This window comes from Arachis stenosperma, chromosome 5, assembly GCF_014773155.1.
Source record: "Arachis stenosperma cultivar V10309 chromosome 5, arast.V10309.gnm1.PFL2, whole genome shotgun sequence".
NCBI classification, from domain to species: Eukaryota; Viridiplantae; Streptophyta; class Magnoliopsida; order Fabales; family Fabaceae; genus Arachis; species Arachis stenosperma.
In genome coordinates this window covers 135987887-135998060 of record NC_080381.1, presented here as the reverse complement: position 1 = coordinate 135998060, position 10174 = coordinate 135987887, and the positions used below count along the sequence as shown (strand labels likewise).

At 31.3% G+C, this 10174-nt stretch overlaps 1 long non-coding RNA gene across 18 annotated transcripts; it reads left to right on the top strand.

Moving 5' to 3' along the window:
• Positions 1–2046: 2046 nt before the first annotated feature.
• Positions 2047–8187, top strand: LOC130982349 (uncharacterized). 18 transcript variants are annotated; one of them, XR_009087143.1, is made up of 12 exons: positions 2047–2291; positions 2601–2661; positions 3179–3250; positions 3346–3529; positions 3866–3978; positions 4097–4167; positions 4275–4334; positions 4426–4517; positions 4725–4841; positions 5762–5921; positions 6280–6348; positions 6731–7770. It is a non-coding gene; the product is annotated as an uncharacterized LOC130982349 (long non-coding RNA). The 18 variants fall into 18 exon arrangements; XR_009087142.1 differs by having other exon boundaries at positions 3115–3250; XR_009087146.1 differs by lacking the exon at positions 3179–3250 and adding an exon at positions 2759–2794.
• The last annotated feature ends 1987 nt before the right edge of the window (positions 8188–10174 follow it).

Here is a 10174-nt window from a genome sequence, read left to right as displayed (position 1 = left end):
CTATGATATTGTTATGTCTTTGTGATAATCACATTCCTTTATTTTATATGTATAAAAGATTGCAATCTACATAATATCTTTTGTTTGGTTTTTTATGGTATGATGACACTATAGTTTTACTTTTCGAATAAATAAGAAGCAATTGTGATTTATTTCGATTTCGTTTTAAAGAATAGAAAGTTAACAGAAATATTTGGTAAGTAAAAAATATTAATAAAAAATATTAAAAATATTATTTTTGGTTTTATTATTTAATATATTTTATAATAAATAAATACTAAATAAAATAAATTTAAATTAATTACTTTTTTGTTTTTTCTAACATAATTCTCAATAGTATTTTAAGTTTAAGACTTCATAAAAAAAATTTCAGACAAAAGGAGTGAAACTTATCAAGGATATTTTAATTTTTGAAATGAAAGCATAAATTGCCAATGGTGGTTTTAATTTTCCCTTTTCTAAAAGAAAAAATATCTTAAATAAGGTTTTAAAAATTAAAATGATAATAAAAAATTGCTCTATTTACCGAATTATTGATTTAAAAGTTTAATTAGTTCATCTGTGATTTAACCGAAATAACTGAATTATAATAAAAGAATATATAAAATTATAAATAAACTAATAAAAATATAAATATTTTTTAGTGTAAATCTTGATAATACACAAATTGAAACTTATTTCAATTCTGTCCCTATCGTTAAAATAAGTTTCAATTTTAATTTATTCATATAATGAATTTTTTTATAGTCAATAATTAGTCAAATTATTTTTTTTTAATTTTAAGCCTTATACAAATCTTCATCCACATTATCATTAATACTATCAGCAGGACCATCACTACCACTACCACCAATTCTTTGTCTCCATCACAAACACCACCCGTCTCTCCACTAGTAGCCCATCTATAACCCCTACTTCTCCTCATCCCATCACAACCTTTGCCATTGGATCACTTAACCATAACTGCCACTACTACATTACCAATCACTATAAAAAAAATATTCATTTAGCCACACTTTTTTTAAGCTATATTTAAAAAGCATAGTCTATTTTATAATAAGCTACGCTTTTTCGCATGATGTCTTTTATAAGAGAATAAAAAACACTATTGAGATATTATTTCAAAAGTGTCTTCTTAAATATTTTAAATATCACTTATAAAACATAGTCATATCTAAATAATTATGGGTACACTTTTTATACTAAAGAGAGCGCTTTTAAAAAATAACCCATTTATTATGTTTTGGATGCGTTTCAAAAGTATTGTCTAACCTATGTAGGACCAAATCCCTCAACACTTGGTCATTTTTTTCTTTTCACCAATACTACACAGCAACACAACGTAACTTAGCCAAATCAAGTGATCGAAGAACATAACTACTCTGATCTCACCACCAACACTTCATGCTCTCATCAACCCCAAATATGTTTCGCCGTCGCACCAACCACTCGAGAACTATCGGCGTGTCACCACTCCAGAACCGTAGCTCCTCTTCCACACTCACCGCTCCTCTTCCCCACTCGACGCTAACCACTCGAAAGCCATCAGTCGTCTTCGCAACGTGCTCACATCGGTAGTCAGCATCGTCCTCCCATCGCTCACCATCGTGGTGGAGAAGGTATGTATTCATCCTCATTTGGTTCTAAAATTTCAGAGGGTTAGGATTCCAATTTTAGGGTTTTTAATTTGGGAGTTTAGGTATGTTCACTATTAGAAAATTAGTTATTAAAGACGGATATTTCCGATGGATTTTATCCCACAGAAATACAGACCGAATTTCAGAGAGATTTTTTGTCAGAAAACAAAAAAATGAATTAGTATAAATTACAGACGGAAAACAAAATTCGTCGATAATTATGTCGGTAAAATTAATTTTTTTTCGTGGAAAATAATTACAGACGAAAAATCTGTCTGTAATTAAATAGACAAAATGCTACATTTTATTAAATTATTACAGACGAAAAATCTATCTGTAATTTAAACTTTTCCGTCGGAAATATTAGAATAAGGAGTTAGGTTCCCGAAACTTCCAATGGTTCATTTCACTTTTTCACGTTTTCCTCACTCCCTGCCTTCTCTCTCCGTTGAAGATGTGACGTCCTCCGCTGTCATCGCCGCGGCGGCTCGCGTTGCACGAGCTCCCTCCGTCGCCCTCATCGCGTTTGCTCCGCGTACGACCTCTCTCCGCCGTGCTCTTGTCTTACGAGCTCCTTCCGCGCCGCTCTCGTCGCTGCTTCTTCTCTCCTCGCCGGAGGTTTGTCATCATCTCTTCTCATCGCCGTTAGATCAGGTAGGCCTCCGCCTCCTTCTCGTCCATATCCCTAACCCCTTCCATTGTGATTCTATTCTGATTTCATTATCCCTAGCTCTAGCCCTGTCCCTTCCCTGTTGCTGCTGCTAATTTCACAGAAAAAATAAAAATAATACTAATTAACTTCATTCATTTTTTAATTTGTTGAGATATTGAGATCTGTTCTTAATTAACTTAAAATTACTGTTAAGTTTCTACAAATTTGTTGAGATATTGAGATATTGAGATCTGCAATAGTTGGTGCTGTCCGCTCTGGCTACTTACATGCGTTGTTTGATGTCTTTGCAGAAGTAAACCTTCTGCAGAAAGTTTCGGCTATTGTTCATGGAAACTTGAAGCTCTCCGAGAGGTAATTCTTGATAAGGAACCATGCTTTTTAACCCTCCTTTCTTATTTGATTCTACACTTAAATGTCAAAGGAACATAAATTGAACAAGTTCTTTCAGGAGGAGCTTAAAATATTAAAGCTGGATAGAGACAAAGTGAGTTTATATTATATATATTTCGTCATTGTAACTGAAGCATTCTTTTGCTCACCGTGAGATAAAAAGAATCATTCTGTTTGTAGTTATACTATGGGGAGGTCATAATTTAAAATTAGATAGAGCTATTAATTGAGATAAAATAACTATACATGGCATTTCACTGTGCTGTACAGTTGGAGATTTCTTCTGTATTTGATACTTTTATCATTGTTTTATTGCTGATAATGATTTAACTCACTATAAAGTTGTAAAATAATCTCTTAGAAGTTCATCATAAATTGATCTTCCTTACACTCTAAAGTCTTATATTGCAATAGGACTACTGACAAGGATCACACTGGTTTACTTGCAATCTTCTCTAATGCCATGAGTGTTTATTAGTTTTTTGTTAGCTAAACTCATCATATTATTGCATGGAAGACATCTATGGATTATTCTTTCCCTGCTGGTCAGGTGAGTAATGGCATGGCAGGTTACATTCAGGCTTTGAAAGTAAAAAATTGTGCTGGAATTATGGGTTATGAAACAAGGATCTCATCTTTTGATAGGTTGTTGGTATTGAAGGGCATAATCCTAGTGGGCATTGCTTAGTTGCATCTAAATTGGTAGATTCTATACCACCTACCTCTGTTGCTGAATGCTGATGATAAGGATTTGAATCCAGCAAAGAAGCTAGCTATTGATAAAAGTCAATCAATTGATATTACTTCTAAAAAGACAGAGTTGTCCATGGTATTTACTCTACTCGTTTCTTAGTCATTGGCTCTGTTATAAAATTATATTATGCACTAGGTTCCATTTTTGGTATTTTGGTAAAATTTTATAGATTTTTACTATCGTTTCTTTTTTAACAATGACAAATTACTAACATCTTAATTAGCCAAGCCAAAGTATGGTTATAAGGCAGTCATGTGAAGCAAAACCTTGTAGCTATTTATTTACTTGCATTTTGACGCATATTATAGATTTTAAAAGATCTCATGTTCTTTTTAAAAATAATTTTGTGATAATATGAAGAATATTTCTGTTAATAATTTGTATTATACACATGCTCTTGGTGCTTAACAGATTATTGCAGCAGGCCCTTTTACAACAACAGACAATTTATTTTTTGAGCCCCTTGTAGAATTTAGTGGCGAGATACCGAATTCTTTGGGAGGCCTCAAGAACCTGAATTATTTGTAAGTTACTTATATTACAGATTCTAACTGTTCAAAGTATTGTGTTTGATACTTATTTCTATTCGGACTTATGAAATTTGGTTTCTTACTCCATTTAATGTGTTCTTGTTGGTGCTAGGCGGTTGAATAATAACAGCCTTACAGGACGTGTCCTCAGTCTTTAAGCAACATAGAAGGTTTAACACTTGTGTAGGTCTTTGTTACCTTGGCATTAATGTTATCTTTTCCTTATAAAACTAATGATTTCTAGGTATAAAATTGAATACTAACTGTAATGAATTGAAAAATATATGTAGAGACCTCTCCTACAATAATCTGAGTGGTTCCTTGCCAAGAATACTAACAAGAACATTAAAGTAAGATCATCTAGCGTTTCTAGTTAAATGTTGACTTTAGCTCTTTTATTGATGCATGAATAGATAAATGATATTAGCTTATACCTTTCAGTTTAGTGCTTCAAACAAATCAAGAGCTTGATCATGATGAAAAGCTAAGTTTCCGACATTAGATGGGTTCACCTGTGGCCAATTCTCCACCTGGTAGGTTTCTAAGCTATTGAATATCCTTAATGATGTTGGTATCTCTGGCTACCACCGCTTTAATTTACACTATTGATTGTTATTATTATTACCTTTATTATTTAAGCTTTTTGTACTTATTATTTTCGACTCCTCTGTTGCTTTGTTTCGGACTCACTCATCACTATCATTGTTGATTACTAGTGTCTGTGTGTGCTTAATTAATAGATAGGGTGATAGTCGTCTACAGAGATCAGAGGATCATTGGTGAAAACTGCAAAGTGATAGATGGCGAGGTCATTTAAAAAGTGCATGATGCTTTGTTGTACCGACAAGATTTTCTCGGTATGCTACTTAATTATTATTACTCTTGAAATCTTGAACACGTTCTATTTTTCAGCTTCCAAAATCATACTATCATATCATATATTAGCTTCTGCATAATATATACTAATTGATTGAAACAATGGTCCTTCTTGTGTGCTTAATAATGCTCTTGTAGTATAATACAACTAACTAGGGTAGGTTTCAACTAGTCTGCCTCTATATGTATATATGCCTAATTTACAATACTAATTGAACCGTTAAATTAAACCCACTATTGATATAATAAAATTCAATTATTATTAAACTAAGTATGTAATTATTTATGTTAGTCAGTCCCAACATTAAACTAAGTATGCAAACCCAGCATTCTACGTGTGCATGCAATTTAAATTATTTTGTATTATTCAATATATAGTAAGATTTTCTTTCAATTTATCATTTTATTAATATTCACATGGAAAGGTTAGCTAATTGCTGTAATCAAGTTTCTGATTTCTCAAAATATCCTCAAGGAAAATAATAGGTTAGGAAGATTAGAATATGCAATTCTGTTACGCATACTTATTATATGGTATATACTTCTGATTTTATGTTTACATTAATGCTTATTTTTGTATATGTATGCATTAACAATTTAATGTATCTATTTAGCTAGCAGGTTACAGTTGTAAGTTATAACTAATAAAATTGTCTTGAAAAAATATATATATAACAAACCAAATTAATTATGTGAAAAGGTTATTTCAACCAAAAAAAAAATGGTATATACTTGTGATATATAGGTTTTCCGATCTGTGATATATTCTTAATTTAGGGGCGCTTGATTTATTTTTTTAATTCTAATTTGGTGATATTTAAAGAGTGAAAATTTTACTTGATTTGAATTACGGTTCAAACTTCAAAGTGATGAATCTTGATTACTTGTTTGTGATATATAGGGCCGCAAAAGGCATTTACACTTTCCATTTACCCACTTTAGTTCTGTTGATGGTGTAGAGCTTCACCAACATTGTACTCTGAACCTGAAAATCTGAAGCAACACTCGCCCCAAAAAGGCAAAAATGTGTTATCCTACAGCATTGACCGTTTTATGCGCTGGTGGGTTGGCAATTTCAGCATGTTCTAATCCTCTCTTTTTGATTATTTCAGTTTCTTTTAGCTACTGATAGCACATATTGTTGAAACTCTAATTTTTCCCTCTTTTCTCTCTTGCTTTCCAGCATTTCTTTTGCAAATACCATCGATTGCTTCAATTTTGGTTCCTAGTTCCAATTGCTATACTTTCGATAATTCTAGTCGTGTTGTTGATTTCGTATCATTCACTTCTCACAATCAAGAACATTTGTTCTTTGATTGGGCTTTGCATTTTATTTGATTGAACTCAAGGTTTGGTTTTATTGGTGTTTCGCCGACAACTTGTCAAATCTAACTTGTCAATTTTTTCTATTTCTTTCAGCCTATGATGCCACCTTATGCAGCACTTTATTCACCTGGAGGGGTTTATACTCATCCTGCCATTCCTATTGTAAGTCTAGCTACTTTCATGCAATTTATTTCATGGTTTATGAAAAATTGGAGCTTATCTTGTTCATTGCCCATGAATGTTTGGCTTCTACTGTAATGATATCAATCAATAGTTTACAATAGGATAAGAGAAACTAATATACTGAAATGTCAAATGTGTTTCCTTTGATCCTGTTTGTGTACCTAGATAATTCAAATATTTATATTTATTTATTTTATTATCATAAAAGCTTTTCAGTCCTTGGTTAAGCTTCATTTCTTCATTGCTAATTGCTATTTGCTCAGCCAGCTAATCTTGATATGATTTGTTATTTTGCATATTATTAATTTAAAGATATCAATTTTTATTTTGTTGATCACTTATCTGAGTTTATTAATGATAGAGTCTATGTTCTCACTCTGGGCATTTTTATTGAGGAACAAAAAGGCAAAGTTTTCTTGTGAAAAAAGTAGTAATGAAGAAGAAGCAGCAGCAGTAGAAAGAGTAAGTGAAGTGAATTTTGCAGATGAGATAAGTGGAATTAACACAGGACCTCCTTGACCAACTTCATCTATTAATTATTAGAGCAGCGAAAATTGTTCAAATAAGTTAGGAAATTGAATAGGAGTTGCTTGCAATATAGGTCTTTTAATTTACTAGTATGAGGAAAATCATTTAGAGCCCTTTAAATACTCATTAACAACTTTTAATTTACTCAATAGACTTTGTTGATGTATGTTTGTTGCTTCTTTATAATAATTTTCTTTTAATTTGATAATACGATGAATTTGTTTATTTTTTGAAATATTATAAATATTTGAATACAAATTAGATAAAAATTTGTATTAAATTTATATTTATTTTGTATGAAAATAAGTTTATTTTGTAAGTGGAAAAATATAAAAAAATCTATTTTAGCTTATTGACGGATTTATAGACGGATTTTCTGTCTGTAATAAGAGTGTGAGATGATATTTCAAGGTTTAAATTACTGACAGAATATCTGTTGAAAAATTCGTCTGTAATTACAGACGAAAAATCCGTCAGAAAATCTATCTGTAATTACAGACGGAAAATCCGTGGAAAAGTTCGTCGGCTTCGAGAAATGGATTGAGAATTTATAGAGGGAAAATCCATCGGTAACTGGTAAAAATCCGTCGGTATTTTTCCGACGAAAAAAAATCTGTCGGTAAATAATTTCCGACGAAGCTTTTATAGAGAGATAAAATCCGTCGGTAATTTTGTCGGTAACAAAAAATCTGTCTGTAATATAAACCAAATCTATCTATAAATCTATCTGTATTAAAGTCATTTTCTAGTTGTGGTTGCGGCACGGGTGAACTCTCGTACCCTCATTTCTCCTTTTGTTCCACTTGATTTCATTAGATTTCATGGTCTGACATTGTAAATCATTGTAAATCTTCTCTTCCACCCTCGCTTTTTGTGTAGACTACTGCATGTTCTGAAGACCAGGAGGAAGACCAAGGCGCTACAGAACTCATTGTAAATCATTGCCCGCACTTGATTACCTGATTACTTTATTGTAAGATGGAAAAGAATCCATGGTTTTTGGGCTTGAGGTAGCATACTAAACTTGTTCATGAGATTTCATTTTCTTAGCATTGGACATCACTCTCTATTTCAAATATGAATGCCAATAGTTCTTTATCTCATTCTCAGTTTTTTCCGACAAATTTTGTGCTATTTGAGACCACTTGCTCAAATTTAAGTTACTCTTAATTATGATATGTGTGATAATAATTGGTTGGACTAAAGAGTAGGATAACTGTAATTTAATAAATGGGAATATGTGTGATGATAATTTAATTGTTTATAAACGGGAATCCAATGGCTACTATAATGAATCATCTATATTATTGTTGCCGTTTGTTACTTTGATTATGTTCTAATTTTTCAAAATGTGTTTACTTCATCTGACTACTATTTTTCACCTTATAAAATAAAAAAGGACTTTATCTGAATGTTATGCATCCTTTTGAAATTGATATTTTAAGATATTGCTTTTAGTTCTAATTCTTTTGAGTTATCATCAATTATAGGAAATCTTTGCTCCCCCTCTTTTTTATGTCAGATGCTAAACTACATTAAATCCTAGGTCCATATCATGGAAGGTTCTCCTTTAGGGGTGGCAACACTACCCGAACCCGCGGGTACCCACCCCGCCCCTACCCGTTCGGGGCGGGTAATTACCCGCACCCGCACCGGGGCAGGTTTTAGCGGGGCGGGTTCTTGGGCGGGGCGGGGCGGGGTCGGGTTTAGGTTAAACCCGCCCCTACCCGCCCCTGTATATATAATAGATATATAAATATATATTTTTAATATATAATATATGTAATATATATAAAATAATTAGTAAAATGATTAATAATATTGTATCATATTTAAATTTTTACTTTAATTTATGTTATGAACGTAAATAATGGTTATATAATTTTTAAAATTTTATTTTATTTTTTGGATTTAATAATTATTGGGGCGGGTAGGGGCGGAGCGGGTACCCGCAGGGGCGGGTTAGGATTTAACATTTTACTACCCGCGGGTAGAAGCGGGGCGGGTTCAATGCGGATTTTTGTTGAGCGGGGCGGGGTCGGGTAGAGCAAAAACCCGCCCCTACCCGCCCCGTTGCCACCCCTATTCTCCTTTAAAGCTTTTACTCACAAGAAAGCAATTCTTTATCGTGGTTTTGGTGGAGACGTATCACTAAGGCATCCACCATACACAAGCAAAATAGAGGGTTATGAAGTTATATTCAATTTGAAAAGTTCAAAATCCTCAAACGATTTCCGTGCATTTTTAAAATGGGTTCGATGCATAAATTGTCTTAGGATGCGACGATTTACATATTAAAAATCTCTAAGTGTAGTTGTTGAAATAAGAAGAGTTAATACCAAATAAATTACATTATACGTTAAAGACTTTTTTGTTTTCGTTAACTCTTGACATTAATCAGAAATTGTGCACAAGTTACTTAATTCAACATGATTAGGAATATCAAGTTTATAATATTAAGCTTGCATTCTAATATAAAAAAATTTCTTGATTATTGAACTCATTTGAATAAAACCATTCTATTATTTCACTTACTTTTTAGATATTAAAGATTATTGTTAAATGGATTAGATTTTTATTTATACTAGACTAATTACTAAATATAATTTTAAAAAAAATTATATAAAATATAATAATTTTATATATTTAATAATTTATTATTATTATTTTAAAATCTGGGCCAAGACCTCCACTTGTCCCTTTTATGTTCGTCCCTACAAGATAGATAAATCTTAATTAAAATGTATTTAAAATAGGTTTAATTACTTTGTTATTACCTATAGTTTTGCAAAATTTTTAATTAGATCTTTATATTTTTTTCTTTTTAATTAAGTTTTCTGCACCAATTTTTTTTCAATTAGATCTCTCTTAGCAATAATTAACTTAATTTTATAGGAATCCAATTAAAAAAATCGTTCAGAAATCCACATAAAAAGAAAAAAAAAGTGTGGGAACCCAATTAAAAAAAAATTTGGTGGAAGGACTCAATAATAAGAAAAAAAAAGTACATGACCTAATTAAAAATTTTGCGAAACTATAGGGACCAACAGAGTAATTAAACCTTTGAAATATTAGTAATAAAATTAGAACAAATTAAACTTATTTCTATTTTAAAGATTTTTATAAAACTTGACAATAAAAGTCAAAAATAATATTTTTATAGGAAATAAATCATCTCAATTTGTTCAATTATTTGATAAAGTATAATATTTTATTTTATATTTTTTAAGTGAGACAAAAAAATATATAAAAAATATTAAATAATAAAAAATTATAT